The following is a 25487-nucleotide window of genomic DNA, read 5'->3' on the forward strand; positions in this document are numbered from 1 at the left end:
GTTTCTCTCGCGGGGCGGCCTAGGAGAGCGACCTTCCGCGGGAGCGGGCCCGGGTCCTGCCCGGCGGAGTGGCCGCCCAGCCGGGCCCTGCTGCCCCTCCGATCGCCCTGCTGCACCCCGCCGGCGGCTCCCTCCTTCTCCGCGGGGGAAAAGCAGCTGATAAAATAATCAGTGAACTCTGGCTTTTTCTTCTCCACTCAGCTTAGCCAGGAGGAAGAAGAAGAAACAAGCATTGTGTAGCTCGTCGGCTTTGAAGGAGGGTGGGCACCAGCTGTTCCGTGGCATTGCCCCAATAATGCTGTAGGTGCCCCGTGGGCACGAGGGGTTCTTGTTGAAACAACGCAGCAGCTCGGTGAGTCATGCCTCAGGCCGAGCCACCACTGCTGCTGCTGCGGCCAGTTCAAGTAAGGCAGTGAACAGAGCTCCAAGAACCCAGGCTTGGTTCCTAAGATGCTCCTAGTTCAAAGTGTTTCCAGGCATAATTCAAGCAAAGGTCAACCAACCGTCTGTGTTCAGTGCCTGCTCTGCTTGTTCTTTGCGAGTGGCATTTATGCCCACATGGAGATGTAGCTGCCTACAGCTTCAGCTAACAGGTCTGCTGGCAGTGGCCAACAACGGATGCCTAGGGAAGGGTGCAAGAGCAAGGCAGCATCACTTAACCTGGGCAGTGAAGGTTTGTGGTTGCTGTCCTGAAGTCTTAGGTTACCCAGGCTGTTAGCGATGGATTGTTCTGTTTTATTATTGCTTAGAGCAGTGGATAACCAGGAGTAAAACCTTGTTGTAGCAGGCACCGTCTTTCCTTGAAATAACTAGTCTATGGACAAGAGCTACAGTTAAGGAAATAAATATAATACTGCAGCACTGGCCTGTAGGGTGGGATACCACTGGCTAGCTAGGGAGCCTTGCAGATCCTTCCTGCAGGCCTGGGTGCTTGCTTCAAATGAAACCAAGCACCAGAACGAGGAGGGTTTTATGTCATTCCTTTGTCAAAAGGCTGAATTAAGACAGCACAGTTTGGCAGAAGCAGGCTTTTCAGACTGAGTCCTGGCTTATAGCCAGCTGAACTGATGCTTGCGTATAGCCCCAAGCTTCAGCAAGCCAGAGCTTTCTGCTCTGGTTGTGCCTTGTTTGTGCCTTGAGCCCCGGTGGGTTATCTCAGAAGGTCAGTGCTAGTTACAGGGAGGCAAAGTTGCCTTCTCTTGGGAAGTGCGGAAGTCTTGTAAGTGCCTGCCAGATCAGGAAGCATCAGTGGAGTAACAAATCACCTCTGTAACTGGCAGCAATTGCTGTCATCCTAATCAGCCTTGACCTAACTGGCCATACATTTTGCAGCCCCTATTTGCTTTCTGTGGCTTCCTTCAGTTGAGGCATCACTCATTGATGAGACTGTTCTGCTAGCAGCTACGCGACACCCAGGGATGCCAGCGTAAGAAGGAAAATGACATTTTGAGAAGGATGTCATTTCTTTTTCAACACTACAAAACATCCACCCATCTGTCACAAACACATGTCTTCTCTCCCAGCACTCCAGCATCTCTGCATCAGTCACACATGGAGTACAGCTCAGCACAATGGAATTTATCAAGTTAATGTTATCAATTGTATGCCAGTTTACACTACTTCTGAGTTCCAGAACCACCTTCTTTTCACCCCTTACCATCAGGCTTGGGCTTTTATTTTAAGCTTATCCTAGGGAAATGAGCTGGAGATAACACAAGTTGGGAGATAGCACTGAAGTGTCTCTGGAAGACCAAGCTGGCTTGCAGACAAACTGAATGTCTGTATCCTGAAGAAAATCTGCTGTCATATTGCAGAGTCAGAGGTGGAACGCTTAAAGCCACACTTAGCCAATTGCTCCCCAGGCCCTCCTGCTGCTCCTTTTTGTTTGAAACTCAGCCCGGTATCTTTTTTTCTGTATTAGAAGATGCTGATCCTCTACAGGAGAAGAGGCCACGTGACTTGCCTGATGACCTGTCATGCTAATAGCAAACCAAATAACCTTCACACTGTTGATTCTGGAAATCATGTTGAGCCTAGTAAATCGCTAGGTGCAGTGTTACTTAACATCCTGGGGTCTGATCCATGTTTTTCAGTGTCACTCTGTGCTGTTTAGAAATGGTACTTTGAAAAGCATTCAGTTAACCATTGGTGAAATATGGTCTGTGACTGTAATGAGGTGTCAGGTGCACAGTAATTAATAACACCCTGCAAAGTTCTTGCTGTGTGAAAATACAGTATCAGGTGTGCCTATATTACCAGAAACGCTTTCAGTTCAGATTACCTTGAAATTTTGGTTATTAAACTGTCAGCAACCCTCAACAACTATAATAAGGAGAAAACATTGATTAGTAGCCTTAGACACTGCAGGCATGTTTACAAGAAACTCTGATTTGGCTCTATAAACAGGAGCTGGCTGTAAATTTTAGGTTTGTTTTTAAATGTTTATTTACTCATTACTGCCTTACTGATCTTTTATAAAACTGAAAGAAGTCTAAGTCACACTATTGCATCATACCATGTTAGAAAATGAACATTAGAGCTTCATTAAATACATGGGAGTCTAAAACAGAGCAAAGTCCAGAGAAAAGCCAATCTAATTTAACGTAGACTATTATACATTTTGTATATAAATTGATATTTGTAAAGTTACCCAGAGTGATTTCATTGTTATGCTATTTAAGAATAACTTTATTTAAAGAGGTATAAAGAATACATGGTGCACACACTCTTACCATAAAAATCAGACAATTTTCTGTCTTGTCTGTGAATTATTTAATTTGCTCAGATGTTTCTACTGATGTCTTTCATCCATTTATTGCTACCTTCAGAAATATCTCATTCTTTGAGAAAAGAATTTTATTTCCTTTATTGGGCATTTATATCTGTGTCTTGGGTATCTGTATGTCAGTGCTGAGTTAGAAATCAGCCACAACAATAGTGGGAAAAATGAATTCTCCTTGTGTCTCAGTCACCTTGAATGCCAGCTTCTAGAAGTGAGATAGCATTTGTCATTCTGGGAGTGCTGCTATTTTGTCGGCAAGATAAGATGAAAACTGGGATTAGTAAAGCACACACATGGCTTATCAGGCAGTTTGGTGGATGCATTTTAGGTTTGGAGGACTATGAAAGATGGGACTAAATCAGGAACTTTTATGCTTAAGCCTTTGCTAACTTTAAATTTTTTTAAGTCTCTCTATTTGTCTGTAAAAAAGGCACCTGGACTTTATCTGACCACTCCTTGAGAAGAGACAAAACTGAAACACCACTCCTCAATGGAGAAGCAATTGATACAGGCAGCAGTTTTCTAGCCACGGGTGGCAAAAATGCTTTAAATTTAGTAATTTTAAATGAAGTCATTTATTTATTTGACTACAGAAGATGGAAGCTTCTGCTGTAGGCTGCCAGCCAGAAGGTGTTCTCTTGGGAAGGAGTGCAGAACAGGAAAGGTATAGTAGCAAATACTGAACAGAGAAGTCAACGTGCATGTATTGCTCCATGTACTGGTGATTGTCTGTCAAGGGCGATGTGTGCTTACTAGGCAGGCCTACAAGGTTCAAAAAGCCCCAGGAAATTACCTTCCCCCCAAACCCCAATCAGCTTTTGTCTCCTCCTCACATGGAGGGACCTCTTCCTGCTACTACAACCCCTGAGACTGAAAGCTCCCTTCCACAGGGCAAGGAAGAGCCAATGCTACCCCAAGGGTATGTCCGCACAATACAGCACTGAGGCTCATTGAGCACCAAAGGAACTAACTTAGATATGAGCATACACAATAGCAGTATTCATGGCTTTGCTGCCTGAACTTGTTTGTCCTGATGAGGAAGAGAGTGTTTAAGTCTGGAGGACCGTGTGGTACAGGATCGATACCATTTTGGCAGCTCATGCACCTAAGTAATGTGGAATCATACCGAGCTTGCCTGTGATTTGTGACAAAGGAAGTTTTGCAGATGAACAAAGGAAAAACAGGGATGGTTCTAAATTTGTTTTGTTCCCAATCTGTTGACATGAAAACTTTGAAAAGGGGAAGTCTTCTTGCCTTTCTCCACAGCCAGTATTGCGACTGCCAAGGAATTCTGCAACTCTTGCTCCTTTCCATGAGGCACCACCATCAGCCACCATCACCACCATCTCATATGACTCTTAGGAGACAACAGGCTTACTTCAGTTTACCTTTTTGCAGTCCAATAGTTCAATGACCCATGTGTACGACTATGTCTGATTGCTTCTAATGGGAAAGGCTCTCCAGCCATCACAAAGCTACAAGCTTTGCTTCTCCTTCTGGGCTCTGCCTTTCTTCTAGTCACTCACTAGGCCTCCACACTGGAAGAGGGATAAAAAAGAGATTCAGCCCTGTTCTTCGGAAGAGGAGGTTTTCCCCATGCCTTACAGACATGAAGGAGATGCATATACAGAAGACAGATTTTTCTTGCTCCTGTAGAACAAATTCTGCTGTATGAAAAAAAAAAAATAATTGGTTTTTTTTCTCTAAAAACCTCTTCCAACCAGACCAGCAGGGGATATGGAGACTGGTCAGAAAATTCAGACTGGATTGCCTAGAGGTCTATTACTGAGATGATGGTCCAGCTGGACTGAAGAGATGGACAGGCCGAGTTGGGGCTAACAAACATGTGAGGTCAGTGGGAGTGCTCTGCAGTTCATGCAGTGCTACCTCCAAATGTGTGGTCAGCTGGCAGCGTGATGAGTGTTGTACTATTTCAACCCATAAGCCCACTCTCTTCTTAGTCATAACTGCAGATTTAAAACTAAGGTTGAATAATCAGACCATGCTGTAGCCAGAGAACAATGATCAGCTGTTTATAATTCAAAGCCTGTCTGTGCCTTAAATTGTCTTCTTATAGAAAAAAAAAACAAACAACAAGTAACCCACCACAAACTCCCTTGATTGTTTTATCTCCAATATTACAATCAGCATAGCTGAGTTATGTCGACAATGTGAAAACAGCATACTCAGAATTTGCTACTTCTTTTGTGGCAATAGGTCTGTTAGCAAGCTGTCAATCAAATACTATTTGTTTCAAAGAAAAGTGTGATGACAGCTTTTCTGCAATAGAAACTCCATTATCCATCACCTGAATATGCTACCTAAGCAAAGCAACATCCTTCAAATGTCCTGAATATTTTTATGTCTTATATATAACAACAAAGGAGGGAGGAGGCTGGTGCAAGGAAAGGACACAGTGAAGGGATGTTAACACTGGGTGAGTTCCCATGTCCTCATCTCTAAGCCCGCATCCCAGGCAGGAGCCAATGCATAGCAGGGCAGCGGGGACACCCAACCATCTGGCCTTTCTCTGCCATTAAGCCTGGGCACTGGGCAGGTGGTACTGGCTCTCCTACCCTCTCTTAGGAGATGGAGATGGACTATCACAGATGCCACAGTTTAGGAACTTGATTGTGAACCTTTTTATAGCATCCTCAGAAAGGAGCTGCTGCTGTGCTTTGTACTGAGAGAGGGCATGTGCTAGCAGGTAGAATCCCTGTAACAGGGTGTGCAAGTGCCATCCCAAAATGTTACACTAGCAAACTTTTAGACCTCAATCAAGGGCCAAACCACAGTCCACAGAAGAATATACTAGGTTATACAGTTATGGTCTTAACTTCTTGGGAAGGGGAGAAGTCAGTCTCTCATCACGTTGTCCTGCAGTGTCTAAATGGATCCAGCCATTTTGGTATTCTAAAATGGTGATACAGGAGGAAATGTCTCTATATTCATGACCCAGACACAATTAATGCCTAGCTATGGATAAACAGTTGTTTGTAATAAACCTGAATCCTGATGGCTGGTCTCATTTGATAAAATAAGCTTGCAGTTCTAGGATTTAAATGACTCTGAAGGCTGATCATATAGACTTTCTCTGATTTCCCTTTCCAGTTGGTCTGGAAGTAAAATGCAAATCAGCTTTCGAACAAGCTGAGTGTTTTAGTTCCCTCATGTTTACCCAAAAGCAATTAAAGAATGTTTGGTTTTTTTTTTAATAGAAATAAGTTTTTAATTTGGATTTTGGAGGAAGGATGGACTTCCTTTGAGAAGTTTAATTCATTCCTCCCTAAGCAACTTGCTGGCTACTCCAAGTGCTAAATGTACAACTTCAATAATGACATCTCTCAGATAAGTACTGAAGGAATGTTTAGAAGTTCTAATCTGCTTTTCTAATTTAACAATGAACAATCTAGGATTAATGGTTAGAAGAAATTCACCTGAAGCTTCAAATGAGATGGAGCCAGTGAGGGTACCTCTCAGGAAAGCTGTTACAGACAGAAGGATCCCTATCAGTAAGAGTGATATGAAAAGATATTCAGCCAGCCTAGAAAAGGGGAAGGTGCGTCATGGGAATAAAGAGCTGGAAAGCAGTATGTAAGAAGGAAGGCAGAAGCTCTCTACAGACAATCTGGAACTGCAAGGACTGTGACAGAGAGATAAGCAAGTCGCAAGGATGAAGTTGAGCATGGTTATTAAGAAGCATCAGTAAAGAAGTCGATTTGGCTAATGTCAGTTCAAATGTGGCAATTGAAGTTAATGGGAAGGATAATATGACCAGGAAAGAGAAAGGAGGAGAATGAGATGAAATTTATAGAGCCCTTTTTCCATTCAGATTAAAATCATGTTACTGAATCTGTTATCCATTTTGCATAACTGAAAAACTGGAAATTCATTATTCTCTCAGTTATTTAGTTTTGTTACTAGTGGCTTGAAAAGACTTTAAAAGTCAGGAAATACAGATAAAATTATTTTCTTCAGTCTTGTCTGGATTCAAAAGACCAATTCCTGTTCAGTTTCTGTGCATGTCTTCCAAGTTGTCTCTGTTTTTTCAAGTGTATTAAAGTTGTTTTCTATAAATACTTTTCATTAGTTCTGGTGACAGCTCTTAGCATTTTCTCAAACATGACTTAACTAAGCAATCTCAAAGCAATCTTAAATATAAATACACCAAGTGGTAATCTTGTTATTCAAAGAAATGAGATAAATGCATTAGCCTTCTATGAAATATCATACTGCAGGTTCTTCTTTTAAATCTCCTATTGGAAATGTTTAATTTTCTCCTCCTGCTGTCTGTATTTTTGTTTAACCTAATTATTTGGTATTTGCCATAGCAAGCAGTCATGCTTGCACCAAGGGAATGGTGCCAAGAAGGCAGAATTCAGTGGCCCACGGGTGTGAACGTGTGACTGCTTGTGTTGAGCTTCAGTGTCCAGCCTCCACCTCTGCTCCACTCGCACTGTGTGCCATGGGAAGAGCTGCTGCCGTGCTCCCCTGGCCAGCCCAGCTCTCAGCACAGTCTGGGGTTGCCAGCATCCATGACACTAAGGGAACCTCTGAGGTCTAGCAATGTCCTGGGTGTTTTGGGCCACATCCTTTGCCCTCGCCCATCAGGCTCAGTGGCAAGAGGTGGTGGAGAAGGCAAAGCTTTCCTCTGATGGAGTCAGGCTGTCTCCACAGCATCTGACGTTTCAGATGGCACCAAGACTATCAGAGCTTTGAATGTACTGCTAAGGTGTTTTCTTACTCGTTACTAAAACGTAACTTGTAGTTCTGCAATGCCAGTTAACTAATTGCAAATTAACTTGTTTTCCCTAAGACAGTGGCAAATTCTGTGTCTCAACACTCCACAGAGTTTTGCCCCAAGACAAGTTATTACATATGTGAGCAGAAACCAGCTGTACAAGCTAGTCTAGGTGTAGATGCTACAGTAATGGATAATGTGATGGACAGATGACAAAAATCTAAACGTGTTTAAACACCGTAACTGAGGTTTAAACACTGTTGTCAATTTGAGTATGGACATGTTAAGAGTTCCTTTAGTCCATTCTAACTTCATTCTAATGAAGAAAATTCAGAGAGATTTGTGCTAATTTAGAAATGCAACGTGGTTAAAAGCAGTTAGTGAAATAGCTGAATTTTTGTGTGCCAGGTCGCAAACTGTGTAGGCTTCCAGCACGGAAATATTGGGAGGGAAAATCCTTTTCTGGGACATTCTAATACTTGAGAAAACCAAGCTGTGTGGTTTCTAGAATTTTTTTTAATCTAAGAATTTAACATAAAATGGCGCTGCCTTGCAGAGCAGAAAAAAAAAAAGTAGTTTTAAAAATTTCATTTATACAACTTTGAGTAACATTTAATAATGTAGCCTCTATATGTCTGGAAGGTAGAACAACAATAGGAATTTAGAGTGGAAGTTATTCTTTCTGATTTGATGGTTTTTCCCCTATAGATTACAGAAAAAGAAATGTGAAATACATGCTAACTGTCTATTCCTACCTTTTATTTTTTGAGTTTCATTCTTCCATGTAATTTTTTGAACAAACTATAATCCTTCTGCTGAAAAGTGCAACTGTGCAGACAATTACAGCACTTAGTTTATCTTAAAGAATATCCAAAATTACAGATCAGTATCAACTGAATTATAACCAAAGGATGTAGACATTTATTTTCACTGTTGTAAATGGGGAAAATTAGCATCCTGATAAAAACAATTGCTTAATCTATGAAGAAATGTTTAAAGGAAAGTATGTGAGGGAAAAATCCAGAAGGTTTCTGATGAGACACAAATCAGAAATAGTCATTGTTATAAACCAGTAATAGCCAGTAGCACTATGTAGGAATGAAAGTAAAGATCACTTACTAAAGCCCGTGTCTGGTTTTTCAAGATGCCTCATGTTGTTTTCTTTCTTTCAGTATGCTATTTCCAAAATCACCTAATACTTTGGAGTTAAAAGCCATGCTTCAGTTGATATCCAAGTTTTTCAAAATATTGTATGTTTATGAAAAAAAAGCAGTATTATCTGTGGCCAGTGACACTTACTGTAAGATTGTCTAGATATGGCTCTTGCCACTTTAAACTGAAAGAGGAAGAGAACAGCTTGGAAAAGTGATTCCTGATTATGTATGCATGTCAGCATTTCACAAGTACTAAAATATAACATTTGCTTCTTTGCATGATGATGCCTGAGCTGAAAGACACCAATTTAACCACCACTGGTTTACTGGCTCTTGGATCATGCTTCTAGATATATTTTATAAATGTGAAATAGTTCTATCAGTCTGATGCTTTTTTATTATTATTATTTACAGACACTAGCATATGGAAACTAATATGATTGTTTTCTTAGTATAGTACATTATTGTGTGCATGGATATTGCCTGAAATACCATACATCTGGATTTTGCAGTTGTCCTTGGCAAGTGGAGAACACCATAGCTCATCTTTGTGTCTAGATTTGTGCCCTTAACTAGCAGCCCTGCTCTTCACAGTCTGCAGGGCCACTAACGTCAACTGTGTAGAGACCTTGTCACAAACAACTCAGAAATGTAGGGTGAGGTTTTGTTGCTTGTTTGCTTGCTACAGAACCTCTGAATATTTCTGATAAGGAGGTGGTTTTGCTAAAGAAAGCAGAGCCCTGTGCAGCAGATGTGCAGCATGGAGGTCAGACACGTAATGCAAGGGAGTTCTGTTTGCTGCTTTTTCAAAGGAAGCCTCAAGATTTGAAGTACTGTGTTGATTTCATTCAGGCATCAGAAATGCTTCTGTCTATTTGGCATTCAGCCTGTTTTTTTTTCTGCTCTGCCACCATCCTTTTCTGGTGGTGCTTCATCAGGTGAAGGGCTGAGCTGAAAGGATGTGAAGGATCTGCAATTAAAACATGCCACAGAAGTATTTATTCATCGGGCTTAAATCAAGACAGAGATTTAAAAAGAAACCATCCAGGAGCTGGAGTGTTGCAAGAGCTGGTATGCCCTTACATCTGAGGGAAAGGGCAGTATCGTGGTCACCAAAATAGTCTGAATTTCAAACTCCAGAGTTCAGCTTAGTGAATCACATGTTCAAAGGCTTTAAAAAAATGTATGATAGAACAAACTCTTCTGGGTGTTCCTTATTTAGAGCTAATTAGGCTACCTTGACCTGCAAGGAAATTAGACTAAGTGTTGCTGGGAACAGAGAAAGTATTTTTATTTCAGTTTTTGTCTGGAGGGACAGGTTTTGCATGGCAACCTTCTGTAACATTGATCTTGTCGCATTATTTTTATCATGCGTGTATCATTTTGATTTACCAATTAGATTACTGTAGCTCTAAAAGGTAATCAGGCCACTTGATTATTCACTTTTTATAGCTGTGGTAGAGTTTGGTAGGAGGAAACAAAATCCACAGGCAATCCATAAATCTGTGCAATACACTTTTTCTTTTGCTCCCATTTCTCTTTGCAGTCTAGCAGTGATAAATGGGGAGCATAGAAATTAATGAAACTGGGTATTTTTGAAAGCTTCTTAATCTCTAAACTACCCATCTGTATTGCTTAGTGTGGTGAAAATAAAAGATACTGAGCTTAAACTAGAGAGATTTTAAACCTGGAGTCTTTGTACAGGCCAATGAAAAACATAAGAGTGCATGCAAAGGAGAAATGTTTGCTGATGCATTTGTAAAAAATTCAAACATTAATACACTACTGACAATGTTGAAGACTTTGTAAACATACATTTGTAGTTATTCATTCCCATAATTAGTCGACCATTTTTAAAATATGGAATTTATAACTTTTTATTTTGGCTTGGGAGAAGAAGTGAAAGCATTTTGGGTTTTGTTTCGGGTGGGGTTTATTTTTTTCTGTTAGTTTTTTATAAATGACAGTGAGGTAGGAGAAATTCTCCACTTTCCTTCACTATGTCTTATTCTGAGAAGTTAAGGGCATGAATTTGCCCTTAAATACATTTATTTTTCACAGCTGTCTTCCACTATTTTCCAGGGCACATGAAGTCTTCATATTAAATATTAAAGTCTTTTTTTTCTTCATCAGATTTTCAGAGACAGAGATCAGAAACAAATTCTAGCGTTTTTCAATTCAAACATTTTTATTTTGTTGTAGAGGGGGAAAATACAATTTTGTGCAGCTCTTTGGAGGGTAAGCAAGCAGCTTGGAGTGATGGGCCAAAATGATCTCTTCTTACAGCACAGTGACCATGCTGTTTGCTGAGTGCGTACCTGCCTGCTGCTCTCAGGGCACGTCCAAGGCGGGAGATTGTACGCACATGGAAATGAAATACTGGCTTTGCAAAGTCACTGATGGTTTGACTCACAGTCAATAACATGCTTTAAGTTCCTTCAGGAATTTCAAAATATATTTCTTCACCTGAGTGACTACTGGTCACAAGGAGGCTGTGCAGGGTCTGCCTGGGGATGCACTGAGTCCCCTGCTCTGTTGCTAGCAGCACCCACAGCCAGTGAGTAGGAAACGCACGCCTGCAGAAGGCCCATGCTGTACTGTTCATGTATGCTCTCCTGATCACGTATGCTCTACTGCTCTTCCAGCCTCCAGTAATTTGCCCCTTAGGCACTTCTGAACCAGAGGCAGCAGCTTTGTGACACTTAGTGGACTTTACTGCCATCTCTCTAACCAATTTTTGAACACGTGTAAGCTTTTAGCATTCACAGTATCCCAAGGCAAGCAATGCCACCAATTAGCTGCTTCTAATGCCACAGAGAAAAAACACATCCTTCCCGACTCATCTTCTTCACAACAAGCACAGTTAGTAAACCTTGTTCCTATTCCAGCCTCAGCTCTCCTTTTTGCATGCTATAGAAGCCAGGGTGTATTTTTTCCTTAGGAAATGTTCCATAATTTTCATAGAATCATAGAATGGTTTGGGTTGGAAGAAACATTTAAAGGTCATTTAGTCCAACCCCCTGCAATAAGTAGGGACATCTTCAACTAGATCAGGTTGCTCAGAGCCCTGTCCATCCTGGCCTTTAATATTTCCGGCGATGGGGCATCAACCACCTTTTCAGGCAACCTATTCAGTGTTTCACACCCTCATTGTAAAATATTTCTTTCTTATATCTAGTCTAAATCTACCACCTTCTATTTTAAAACCATTACCCCTCGTCCTATTGCAACAGGCCCTGCTGAAGAGTTTCTCCCTGCCTTTCCTGTAGGCCCCCTAGAGGCACTGAAAGACCGTTATAAGGTCTCCCGGGAGCCTCCTTTTCTCCAGGCTGAACAGCCCCAACTCTCTCAGCCTGTCCTCATAGCAGAGGTGCTCCAGCCCTTTTATCATCTTCGTGGCCCTCCTCTGGATCTTCTCCAACTGGTCCATGTCCTTCTTGTGTTGGGGGCTCCCGATCTGGACACAGTACTCCAGGTGGGGTCTCACCAGGGCAGAGTAGAGGGGGAGAATCACCTCCCTCGACCTTCTGGCCATGCTCCGTTTAATGCAGCCCAGAATGCGTTTGGCTTTCTGGGCTGCAGGTGCACATTGCCAGCTCATGTTGAGCTTTTCATACATCAGTATGAAAAAAGTTCCTTCACAAAGTCTCTTTGAAACATCGCTAACCTATAATAATAAAAATCTAGTAATGTAAGTAATGGAGTATTTCTCAAAAATGAATTTCCACTAGGGCTCACATTCGTGGCCTGAACAGGCTGTTCTCACACTGAGGAGACTGCTACATCTTATTTAGTGTTCACATGAGATTTTTATACTATGTCAAATTGATCTAAAAGCTATGAACTTATTTATTTCTGAAAATGTTATTTAGTCCATAAAATTTGTGTTCCTATGCTTGATTTACATGAAGTGACTGTTTTTAAGGAGAAACAGTTAAGTATTTTTCTAATTGTAATGCAAATAGCAGAAACTCATTATGAGTTTTTCACAGGAAATTAGCAGACCAGCAAGGAAAATTCTTAGCTCTGTGAAGTAAGCAGTAATATTTCCATTGGTTTCAGGGATGTATTCCCTGTGAGCTGCTGAGTAATTTCAAAATACTGAATAGGTTTTAGAACACTGGGGCTATGTTCAAATGTAACTTTTGAACAAAGAAAGAGCCAATAGTTTGACTAAATACCCAGGTTTATCTATCCTCTCCATAGGCCTACACTGAGCATACTGACAAAACCAAGCGAAGGCCTGGCGAGGACGACAGATAACTGTTTGTCTAAGCATAATCAGCAGCTTGTCACACTGCTGCCTTCCTCTCTGCAAGCTCAGTACCCAGAAGCCTAGTAGCTCGGCATTGTCAGACTGAGTCAAATTAACTGCAAATGATGGGGTGATATTTATTTAGGGCAACTCTTGGCATACTGTTAATTTACATGTTGTACTAGTTAAGGACTTGCTCTTTAGTGGAAAGCAAACTCATTAGAATACTAAGGGCAGATTTTATATTCTTTCTTGAAACATTGAGCATTTTGAATAAAAGAGTAATTATAGTTGTTATAGTCAGCAGAACAATGTGAAGCAGTTTCAGTTAGAATGATATGCAAGCAATTGTCAGCTTGGCATTCACAGGAACCTTTTAAAATGCCAGAGTAGTTACTTTCTAAATGCGTAAATATTAAGTCACTGGAACACAATTAAAAGAATTATGTTCAAGGAAAGATATTCTTGCATTTGGATTTTGACCACACAATCCATGGTAGAAAATCTATGTGTTTCTAAAAAAAGTACTAAAATAACATTCCTGCAAGTTAGATTTCTTGCTTAAATTAAATTGGTATTACAAAAATCCCACACCAACCATCCCCTCCAGTCTTGGTAAAATATTGTATTGTCCAATAACCCATTTTAAAATGTGAGTAAAGGAAAAAATAAAATTCTTATCGTAATGCATCAATTACAACCATTATCACAATGTGTAGGAAAAGCTGTACTTTGCTGCAGTGATTTGAGGGTTCTCTATTTGCTGGAGCTCACTGCTTTCAAAGGATATCTGCACCATACTGAGTCAGCACTGGGAAGCACCAGGGTACTGAGCCATTTTGAATGCAATGTGCTAAATAGTTACCTTGGTTCTAAAATACTTAAATACCAAAATTACATATCTGACATTGCTTAATCTCATTTTAACAAGTCAGATATTTGTATATGACACTATCCATCTGGTTGTTGCTGAAAGCATATGGGAGGCCAAATTTTTAATCCTTGTTATCTCTGTGCAAATCTGGCAAAAGCTTATTTCAGTAGGCTTCTTAGTGAAATTTTTTTCTTGTACAACAGGGCAGAATTTGGGTTATGTTCTCATTTTCAAGACCAGTGCTCCTGTGGACTTCTGGACTGCTCCGTGCTGGCTGCAATAAAGGCACTGCACAGCTCAGATAACCGCGTCCTGAAAGCAAAACTGCTTCTTGGCATTTGAGCTCCAGCTCTTGGGTTTTCTGTTGCTTTTCTGCTCTCCAGCTTCTTCAGGCTGACTATGAACGTTCATTAGGCTGCTGTATTATAAAAATAGACTAGTTACTAAGACATTGACAAGTCACTTAATTTAGAAACAATACATGGATTTTTTTTTTCATTGCTGATTTTGAGGGAGTGGATAAATTGCATGATGAAGACTCTCGTGCTGATTTGGTAGAGTATCTGCCCGGCTTTCAGCTCAGTCTCTCCTGAAACTGGGTACAGAAGAAAAGCTGCTGTGCTGCTTTTTCTGTGAAACATGCTAGAGGTCTTTGACTTTTAGAGGACCTTTGCCAAGCCCACTACCTTTGGATGTACCCCTGACAAAACCACCCTGTTCTCAGTTACATGACACGATACATAGTCTTCACTCCAGTGAAAAATGAAAATATGTAGTTTAGACATCCAGACACCTTTGAGCAGACTATCAAGGCATTGCTGTCAGCAAAGGTTAAACCAGCTCTGTATTCAGAAGGAATATACCATGAAAATAGCTTGCAACTGAACTTTCTCCAGTGCCTAGCACTATTATTGTAAGTAGTACAATATTGTTTTTATCTTGAATGGTGGTGCAAACTTACTGGTATATATTTGTGTACAGATGTGATAGTACTTTCTGAGGGGCAGTATAGTCCACGGGTCACTGCAGGTAGCTTAGATGGGATTGCCTGCAGGCATTATTTGTTAAATCACGTAAACACCAATAAATGTTGACTGCAGGAATAAGAAGGTTCTTTGTAAAAATGTGCTGAAAAACTGAAGATTGTCTTCACACTAGAGAGCCTACGGCAAATTACCTGACATTCAGGCTGTTACTTGAGAGTGTGAAGCATGGCGCTATGTTTAAAAATGCCACTCATGATATCAGGGACCTAATCTTTTGCACAGAAATCTCAAGGAGCTTTGCTATTGACTGAACAGATGAATGAAAACCCATACTGTTTGAGGTTTATGCTCATGGTTTTTATCAATTAATTAGAGAGCCACATTACACTTCTTGACAATTTTCACAGCATTACATGAAACCCAGCTTTAATGATTTAATGTTAATCATAGAATAGTTAGGGTTGGAAGGAACCTTCAAAGGTCATCTAGTCCAACCCCCTTGCAAGGAGCAGGGACATCTCCAACTAGATCAGGTTGCTCAGAGCCTCATCCAACCTGGCCTTGAATGTTTCCAGGGATGGGGCATCCACCACGTCTCTGGGCAACCTGTTCCAGTGCTCTACAACCCTCATTGTAATAAAAAAAATTTCCTAATATCTAATCTAAGTCCACCTCCCTCTGTTTTAAAACCATTACCCCTTGTCCTGTCACAACAGGCCCTACTGAACAGCCTCTCCCCATCTTTCCTGTAGGCCCCCTTGTGGTACTGGAAGAGCGCTATCAGGTCTTCCCGGAGCCTCCTCTTCTCCAGGCTGAACAGCCCCAACTCTCTCACCCTGTCCTCATAGGAAAGGTGCTCCAGCCCTCTTATCATCTTTGTGGACCCTCTCCAACTGGTCCATGTCCTTCTTATGTTGGGGGTTCCAGAACTGGACACAGTACTCCAGACTGGATGTCTAAACAACATATTTTCTCACCAGGGCAGAGTAGAGGGGCAGAATCATCTCCCTTGATCTACTGGCGACACTCCTCTTGATGCATCCCAGGATGCGGTTGGCCTTCTGGACCACAAGAGCACATTGCTAGCTCATGTTAAGCTTCTCATCCACCATCACTCCCAAGTCCCTCTCCTCAGGGCTGCTCTCAATCCATTCTCCGCCCAGCCTGTATTTGTGCCTGGGATTACCATGACCCATGTGTAGGCCCTTGCACTTGGCCTGGTTGAACTTCATGAGGTTGGCACGGGCCCACCTCTCCAGCCTGTCAAGGTCCCTCTGGATAGCATCCCTCCCTTCCAGCGTGTCGATGGCACCACACAGCTTGGTGTCATCAGCAAAGTTGCTGAGGGTGCACTCTATCCCACTGTCCATGTCACCAACAAAAATGTTGAACAGGGCCGGCCCCAGCACGGACCCCTGAGGGACGCCACTGGTCACCGGTCTCCACATGGACATTGAGCCGTTAACCACCACTCTCTGAGTGCGGCCATCCAGCCAATTCCTTATCCACCGAGTGGTCTGTCCATCAAACCCATGTCTTCCAGTTTAGAGAGAAGGATGTCATGTGGGACAACGTCAAATGCCTCACACAAGTCCAGGTAGATGATATCCGTTGCTCATCCCTTGTCCACCGATGCTGTCACAGAAGGCCACCAAATTGGTCAGGCATGATCTGCCAGGTGAAGCCATGTTGGCTGTCACCAACCACCTCCTTGCTCTCAATGTGCCTTAGCATGGTTTCCAGGAAAATCTGCTCCATGACCTTGCCAGGCACAGAGGTGAGACTAGCTGGCCTGTAGTTACCCGGGTCTTCCTTGCTCCCCTTTTTAAAAATGGGGGTTATGTTCCCTCTCTTCCAGTCATCAAACACCCAAAAATCCATTTAATATAAAGTCCTCTCATTGAGGATCTATCAGATATTAAACTGATAAGAACAGATACTACACTAAATCTAAGTCTTAAACTAAATCCAAGTCTTAAACTAAATCCAAGTCTTAAACTAAATCTTAGCTTTAGTTTGTGCCCTTTTTGGTTTCTGCAGAAATGGTGGGACTGACAGGAAAGGATAGGAGAGCTCATTGACCAAAAAAAAATGGAAAAATTGGCTGTGCAATCAAAAAATAGTATATTAAAGAAGAAAGCAAGGTCAGCTTATCACAAGGTAACAGAGGTTCTCTTTGAGGTATTTGTTTGACAATGACGTAAAGAACAAATGTTTGTAAGGAATACTGAAAACTAAGTCTAGAGGGTATGTACAACACAGCGATTTCTTACATCAAGACTGAAACCTTTATCTTGAGTGAGGATTTTTTGTTTTATTGATTTTTTTTTCTTTGGTTCACCGGGACAGTATCTTTCCACATGGCAAAATTTGATTGTGTTACACAAAGCAGGAGGTGAGGCAGGGCATTGGGAGTAATCAACTGTACAAAACCAAGGAAGATCTATACATTTAAAGTGCATTTTATATTATAAGAGAAAGCTATATGGGGATAATGGTACAGCAAGTGTTTCTGGCTCTGAAAAGCATGTGAGACTACACCATTTTCATTTTTTTTTTAATGGAGAATGAAATCAGCAGCCCCACAGGTATGGTCTATAATTGCATTTAGGGGCAAGGATTGTATGCTCCCACTTACTATTCACTCAGTGGTAGATTTATGCAGTGACACGCTTCTGATCATAGCAATCGCTTTGAAAAATACGTTGTATTTAATGCATTGCTTTCTTTGTCTCAGGTGCCAGAACATAATAAACCTCAAGATTTAAAAAAATATGCCTTAGTATTTAGCCTACAGGCAACCCCTTGAGGTTTGGCTTCATCAGAGGCTTTCAGTAGCTGGCACATCACTCAGGGCAGCAATGAACCCAGAGCAGAACATAAGTAAATGGGGAGTGTCTGAAATATTATAGTTGGGAAAACAGTATCAAGGCTGAAGTCTCAAGCATTGTCATCTCTCCTTCCCCTGCTCCCGGCCCCCCTCCCCCCCCATGCTTTTTGTTACTACATCTCCAGTTTGGGACATGTAATTTTTAACAAAAGAATTAAAAACTGGATCAAGTGTATTAATGCATCATTTGAATTATTATTTTAAACAAAATGTTGCATTGGATTTTCTTTACGTTATTATTATTATGCATGGTAATTCTTTCTTCTCTAGCCTGTGGAAAGTTGTGCTACCCCTGCAAACCTGTCTGTCACAAGTAAATTTGTAAGGCCCTGAATAAAAGGCAAATAATCTGGTTTTGAACATGACCTTCCACACTGTATCTTTGCCACCAAGCTCCTCTTCCACTTGGTCTGAAGTGATAATGCTATAATTTGGCCAGAAAACAGCTGGTGAATTGATTACCTGTACCAGCTGTGGATGCAAGGCACAGCATCATGAAGGGCTCTCAAGCTGCTGAACTGAAGCAGGCACAAATTCTCCCCCCAAAGCTTGTATGGGCATTCCTTCCTGTTTGTAATGCCCATACTAGTATGTAGTATTGTTCCTCCTGCATATTTACAGCTTGTCTTAATGCATTACCTAAAGCCTGGGTTACATAACGCACCGCATTAATAGCGGCAGAGACCAACCTGGTCCTGAATGAACAAAATGGACAAAATAAGCATTAAGAACTTGCTCAAAGTCAGTGTCAGACAGCAGCTGAGCCAAGAGAAGAATCCAGATATCCTGATGCATGGTACGGTGTCTTTCCACTAGGCCATGACATCACTGTTGTGCAGATAATGCAGTAAAAAAACGAAAGGGAAAAAAAGGATGATGTGTCATCTGGACTGTGAGCCACCTCCTTTTCAGCATTAAATGAACAGCAAAATCCTGTAACAGTGCAGTGAGACAGTTGACCCTGATGTTGGTGTTTGTGTTACGGCTCGTGCTTTTAAAACACACCATAGAAAAGGCCACGCAGAATAATCTTGAAGCTTATGTTAATTTTTAATGTCAAGTGCATTTTTTGATCTGCTACAATTCAGTGTATATTTATTGATGTTGTTCTTCACACTTTCTTAAAGATGTATGACTTATCAGAATACCTGCTGTTGTTGTACAGCTTTTACCACAATTTTGCAATGGGGTCACACTACCACAAGATTTCTGGATGACATTCTAGACTCTCAATAAGACCATAGTCATTCTTCCATGTCGTTAAAGAAAACAAAATTAAACAAAAGAGACTTTATAGCAGTGGTGACATTTAGCCAACACTTTCTAGGGCTATATTCCCATCAACCTAGCACTGATCGATTTGAGCAAAAATAGGACTTCTGCTTTGCTTTTCATTGAGAAGATTTGTATGGGATTCAGCAAGCCAGACAAAAGTGTCTGAAAATGACACTGTGGCAGCTGAGCCATCTGAGGATGTCTCTTTCTTTGATCATGTGTTCACCACAGAGACTTGTGAGGCCAGGTTCTAAGTGTCCCTTATAGTTGTGAGGTTCAAAAACCTAATGTCCTGAAATAGTCTGACTCACCTGTATGTGGAATATTTGCCCTTGTGACTACAGGACTTTATTATTTTAATGTCCTTCTAACACAGCTGCCCGCAATTCTTCTTCAGAGCTTCTCATTTGTTCAAAATGCAGCTGTCTACTTCCTTGCTGAAGTCAGCAACTGTGCCTATTTTGCTACTACACTGACAGATCGCCTTTAAGTTGTCCCTTTGTTTTTTTGCAGACCTTAATGGATATGCTACCTGTCTTTGTTTTTCTCTGAGCCTTGTACTTTAAGATTTACATTCCAGCAATGTCAGAACAGTAAAGATCCTAAAGCTGTATTTTGGCACAGAAAAACTGTGTTTTGTTTCTGTTGCCTCCAGGAAATTAATTTCCCTTCAATAACAATCTTGGTGTATTCTCTCTAGTCTCTGCCTTACAATCCCTTCCATCCTTTGACATTGAGGACTGCTGCATAATGTCCTGCTGAATGCACATAAAGTTTAGGTGTAAAACCTATGTTTGTTCACACCCTAAGCATTTGACAGAGAGGAGTTTTTAAAATGCAGTCATTTCATTTCATAATGGCAGTGTAAGCTGGAACAGTTCTTCAGGACAAGACCATAGGGTAACCAGTACTGTTGGTTTAGAAGATGGGGTCAGAAAGTCAACTTTGACTTGTGGACGACAACTTCCTCCTGCAGGCGATAGAGGAGCCAACAAGGAGGGGTGCCATGCTCGATCTTGTGCTCACCAACAGGGAGGGGCTGGTGGGGGATGTGAAACTAAAGGACAGCCTTGGCTGCAGCGACCATGACATGGTGGAGTTCAAGATCCACGGGGCAGCAAGGAAACTACATGGCAAGCTCTCTGCCCTAGACTTCAAGAAGGCGGACTTCAGCCTCTTCAGGGACCTGATGGGCCAAGTGCCATGGGAGGCGGCCCTGGAGGGAAGAGGGGCCCAGGAAAGTTGGTCTATATTCAAGGAGCACCTCCTCCAAGCTCAGCAGAGGTGCATCCCGATGAAAAACAAGTCGGGCAAAAAGGCCAGGAGGCCAGCGTGGATGAGCAAGGAGCTCCTGGACCAATTGAAAGTAAAAAAGGAAGCCTATAGAGGGTGGAAGCGGGGACAGGTAGCCTGGGAGGACTACAAAGAGGCTGCACGAGTGGCCAGGGATAAGGTAAGGAAGGCCAAAGCCCTGGCAGAACTGAATCTGGCCAGGGATATAGAATGCAACAAGAAGAGCTTTTATAGGTACGTAGGGGACAAAAGAAAGTCCAGGGAAAATGTAGGCTCCCTCCAGAAGGGAACTGGTGTCCTGGTTACCCAGGACATGCAGAAGGCTGAGGTTCTCAATGACTTTTTTGCCTCAGTCTTCACCGACAAGAGTTCCTGTCCCAAGCTGTAGAAGGTGCAAGCAGGGACTGCGAGGATGAAGAACCGCCCATTGTACTGGAAGAGCAGGTTCGGGATCATCTGAGGAACCTAAAGGTGCACAAGTCCATGGGACCTGATGAGACCCATGCGCGGGTCCTGAGGGAACTGGCGGATGAAGTTGCCAAGCCACTGGCCATCGTATTTGAGAAGTCATGGCAGTCTGTTGAGGTCCCCGATGACTGGAAGAGAGGGAACATAACCCCCATTTTTAAAAAGGGGAATAAGGAAGACCCAGGTAACTACAGGCCGGTCAGCCTCAGCTCTGTGCCTGGCAAGGTCATGGAGCAGATTCTCCTGGAAACCATGCTAAGGCACATTGAGAGCAAGGAAGTGGTTGGTGACAGCCAACATGCCTTCACCAAGGGCAGATTGTGCCTGACCAATTTGGTGGCCTTCTATGACGGGGTGACGGCATTGGTGGACAAGGGACGAGCAACTGACATCATCTACCTGGACTTGTGCAAAGCTTTTGACACTGTCCCGCACGACATCCTTCTCTCTAAACTAGAGAGATATGGGTTTGATGGACAGACCACTCGGTGGATAAGGAATTGGCTGGATGGCTGCACTCAGAGAGTGCTGCTCAACGGCTCAATGTCCATGTGGAGACCAGTGACCAGTGGCGTCCCTCAGGGGTCCGTGCTGGGCCTGGCCCTGTTCAACATCTTTGTTGGCGACATGGACAGTGGGATAGAGTGCACCCTCAGCAACTTTGCTGATGACACCAAGCTGTGTGGTGCCATCGACACGCTGGAAGGGAGGGATGCCATCCAGAGGGACCTTGACAGGCTGGAGAGGTGGGCCCGTGCCAACCTCATGAAGTTCAACCAGGCCAAGTGCAAGGTCCTGCACATGGGTCGTGGCAATCCCAGGCACAAATACAGGCTGGGCGGAAAATGGATTGAGAGCAGCCCTGAGGAGAAGGACTTGGGAGTGCTGGTGGATGAGAAGCTTAACATGAGCAGGCAATGCGCCCTTGTGGCCCAGAAGGCCAACCGCATCCTGGGCTGCATCAAGAGGAGTGTGGCCAGCAGGTCGAGGGAGGTGATTCTGCCCCTCTACTCTGCCCTGGTGAGACCCCACCTGGAGTACTGCATCCAGTTCTGGAGCCCCCAACACAAGAAGGACATGGACCAGTTGGAGAAGGTCCAGAGGACGGCCACAAAGATGAGGGGCTGGAGCACCTCTCTTATGAGGACAGGCTGAGAGAGTTGGGGCTGTTCAGCCTGCAGAAGAGGAGTCTCCTGGGAGACCTGATAGCGGTCTTCCAGTACCTCAAGGGGGCCTACAGGAAAGATGGGGAAAGGCTGTTTAGTAGGGCCTGTTGCAATAGGATGAGGGGTAATGGTTTTAAAATAGAGGGGGGTAGATTTAGATTGGAAATTAGGAAAAAATTTTTTACGATGCGAGTTATAGAACACTGGAACAGGTTGCCCAGAGAGGTGGTGGAGGCCCCATCTCTGGAAACGTTCAAGGCCAGGTTGGATTAGGCTCTGAGCAACCTGATCTAGTCGGGGATGTCCCTGGTCCTTGCAGGGGGGTTGGACTAGATGACCTTTGAAGGTCCCTTCCAACCCTAACCATTCTATGATTCTATGATTCTATGACTTGAGTTTCCAAGAGGCAAAGTCCAAATGTGCTAACAGATGCAGACGTTGGCCTGGGAATTCTGGAAGCATTTTGTTTTGAGATAGATTTGAGGTAATTTTAGAACATGTAGCTCTTCAGGAGAAACAAAATGCTTTTGTAGTATTTTGGTTGATTTATTGGGTAACAGTCTGAGGCCTGGTTTAAAGAGAAATGTGAAATTTCTTATCTCAGACAGGGGAGGAAAGAATTCTGATTAAATGAACATTATCCTTGAATGTTCAGTAGATGAACAGATGAGAGGCACAGTCATTGTAACCTTTTAAGTTTTCACACACCAGAAGTGCCCAGTGCCTTTCATGCTTTCTTTGTTTTCCACATTCAGTTCAGTTCCTGCAGGCTTTACTGAAGCTTGGAAGTGCCTCAGGCTCCCTAGTACCTAGACTGTGTTAGTATGAAAAGTATAGGAATGCAGTGAAGCATTTGAATAGGCTTTAATTCCAAGTTTAAAATAGGAATGCTGAATGCCAAATTTGGCCGCCTTTGCGAATTTGGAGGTAAAGCCCTGAACTGAATTGCCTTTGGGGAGGTTGGCATCATCGTACCTGTTTGACTAAAACCCATCAGTCCGATGGCTGCTAGATGCCCATGTGCTGCAGAGAGCCTTGTTCATTCCTAATTAAGACTAATGGGCCTAATTACTGGGCCAGAACAATTTCTTATTTCCTTTGCCCTTTCTTAGTATCTGTGCTACGCTTCTGTTTCATTTGCTCTCAAGGTGTCTGTTCAGAGATGGAGCAGACAGGTGGCAATCGTGGGAGCCCAGACATGCATTTTGTTTGTAAATGTTTCCAAGTGAGCAGAATTGTTTCTTGCTTCATAGTTCTATTGCAGGAGTCCCTCCACCCAATTTTCTCTTTAGGAAGAGGGGAGAAAACTGCTTGATGCACAGCTGAAAGATACTTGCTTTGGTGGTGAATCTGTACTCATCGAGAGGACCAGAGTAGCTTGGGAGACTGACCATACTTTGAACATGTTATCTATTTCTTAGAGCTGTAACCTCCTGATAGGCAACATATTTACAAAAGTAGCTCTCCATGTTTTTGCCACAAGCATAGACTTGCTGAAAATAGAATCTTCAGAGAAGAAAAGTGAGAGACAGTGATTGCAACTGCTCAGAGCCACCTCATGCCGTACACGAAAAGTATAAAACTGAAACATATGCTCAGCTGCTTGTACCAGCTGTTACATTCATTATCGTAATTGCTACCATTGGTGTGCTATTAATATTTCTCTTACAAACTTATAAGATAAATCAAATGAAAATGCAAAGTCTGCTCCATCTGCAACCATTTATGTTCTCTGTGGTTTAAGCCACACAAGCAACAATTTCTAGCAATGCTGTTGTCCTCTAAGGAAACAGTTCTTAGGAAAAGCTTTGTTTCTCCAAGTTAGTTGTGAAATTTCCATTTTTTTGCTGGAGGAAAAAGACAGCAAGGGCGTAGTTGCTACAGGGTCTGCTTGCCTATTGCAGCAAATGTCTAATACTTTGCATCAAGCAGCAGGAAGATTCCTGGGCCTGTTCAGCCTTTGGTGTAGCTTTGTACAACTCGGAGACCCTGGAGTTGACAGCGAATGCGGACTTTTACCAAATGGACCACACTGACTAGGTCTGAATAGGTGGCTTAGCCTCCGGACTGGAGGCAGCATGCTAAACCAACCACTGGTGTGAATCTGAGGTAATGTCATTCTGACAATTGTGAGGTGCTCCTATATCAGCTCTTCATCACCAACATTTTCATAGAATAGCTTTATTGTGGGCCAAGATTTGGCCCGATGATGTAGGTTTTAACTTTCCTATCCCCTATTTTTCTCCATTTTTTGGGGAAATTCTCATCTATGAAAGTGCTGTTGAGTCAGCATCTTTCAGTTCAAGACTGACAAGAGTGTTCACAACAAGTAGCTTTAAAAAACATTTTCATTTCAATTTTCTTTTTCACATAACCTATAAGAATGGAGAATGCTACTGATCTAAATGACACTTATTTATACAAATGATGTAGTCTGCAACAGAATTAATATGGTAATGCTATATACATATGGCTATAATGTATACTATTTCATGGTAACCTGTGAACACAGTCACTGTTGCATACTGAATACTTTCACTGAAGTCAGCTGGACTTCTTACATGTCTGTTCAACATTATTTCTTGCTTTTGCAGCACTGCAAGACTCTTGTGAGATGCAGCCTAAAGTCTCAACACTTGTGATTTCTTAAGCATGTCCATTTACAGGGAAAATACTTCCAGCACACTCTGTTGCAGAGAAACGTGAAAATCAGAATCCTAAAGCTAAAATCCAAGAGGCAGCTCAAAATAGCCTCAACTTATTTGGGAACAGTATGACTTCTAAAGCCAGTTCTGCAGCATTGGAGAAGCATGGCATGATTTGTGAATGCATGGGATCCTCAGTGCAGGTGCCATTTTCACAGGGCCTCCCAAGCTCCTCTGAAAAAGGTAGCCTCTGCATGATCATTCATTCAGCCACTTGCAGGCCCGAAGTCTTGAAAAGGCTGTGGCTAAGCACAGCAGTGAGAGGGGATGGGCTTCTTCCTCAAGAGGCTCTAGAGAAGGCTAAATGCTCTCTTCTTCCCCTACATGCCTTCATGTAAGTGCATGGGAAGCTGCAGGTCTGCCCCAAAGGACAGTTTCACCACAGGCTCTCCAGATGCTTTGTCTGACTTCATGGAAAGCGGTGGGAGAAGGAGAGAAATTCACTGTCTGAGGGGATGTGCTACAGTTCTAGTTCAAATCATTAAGAAGCAGTTAGTGTATATATTTTAACTTCAAAAAAAACAGTTGGTGCCTGCTTAAACAGTGGCTCCTTGCAAAAGCAGGTGCTGTATTTCTTCCTGCACTGATAGGTGTCCATCCTTTATTTAGCAGTACTGCGGGCAGGGCAAAGCTACTGTCTTGCTGAAGCGTGTGAAAGCGCCATTCTCGCACTCTCTGCAAAGCCTTTTCCTCGCTGCCTGGAGGGCAAAGGATAGGAAAGCTGGTTCTGGGAGTTACCCTCTTCATTATTCTGGATTTCCCCTTCATGCTCATCTAATATCAGCTTGTTCATCCTCCGGGCACAGTGAGCAGAAACTTGTTTGCCCGTCAGAATACCTGACTCTCACACAAAGTTCATGCGTCCTCAGAAGTGGAGGAAGGCTATACTCTCAACATG

The 25487-nt window shown here is 42.6% G+C and overlaps 1 protein-coding gene and 1 pseudogene across 3 annotated transcripts in view; one reads left to right on the forward strand and one right to left on the reverse strand.

The window, feature by feature from the left end:
- The window catches only part of TUB (TUB bipartite transcription factor), a 173292-nt gene that overhangs the window by 47718 nt on the left and 100087 nt on the right, over positions 1-25487 (forward strand). The window lies entirely within an intron of this gene.
- On the reverse strand, positions 16625-16765 carry LOC147600594 (U2 spliceosomal RNA; annotated as a pseudogene).

The sequence above is a fragment of the Chlamydotis macqueenii genome, chromosome 5 (assembly GCF_036417535.1).
Source record: "Chlamydotis macqueenii isolate bChlMac1 chromosome 5, bChlMac1.mat, whole genome shotgun sequence".
Classification (NCBI taxonomy): Eukaryota; Metazoa; Chordata; class Aves; order Otidiformes; family Otididae; genus Chlamydotis; species Chlamydotis macqueenii.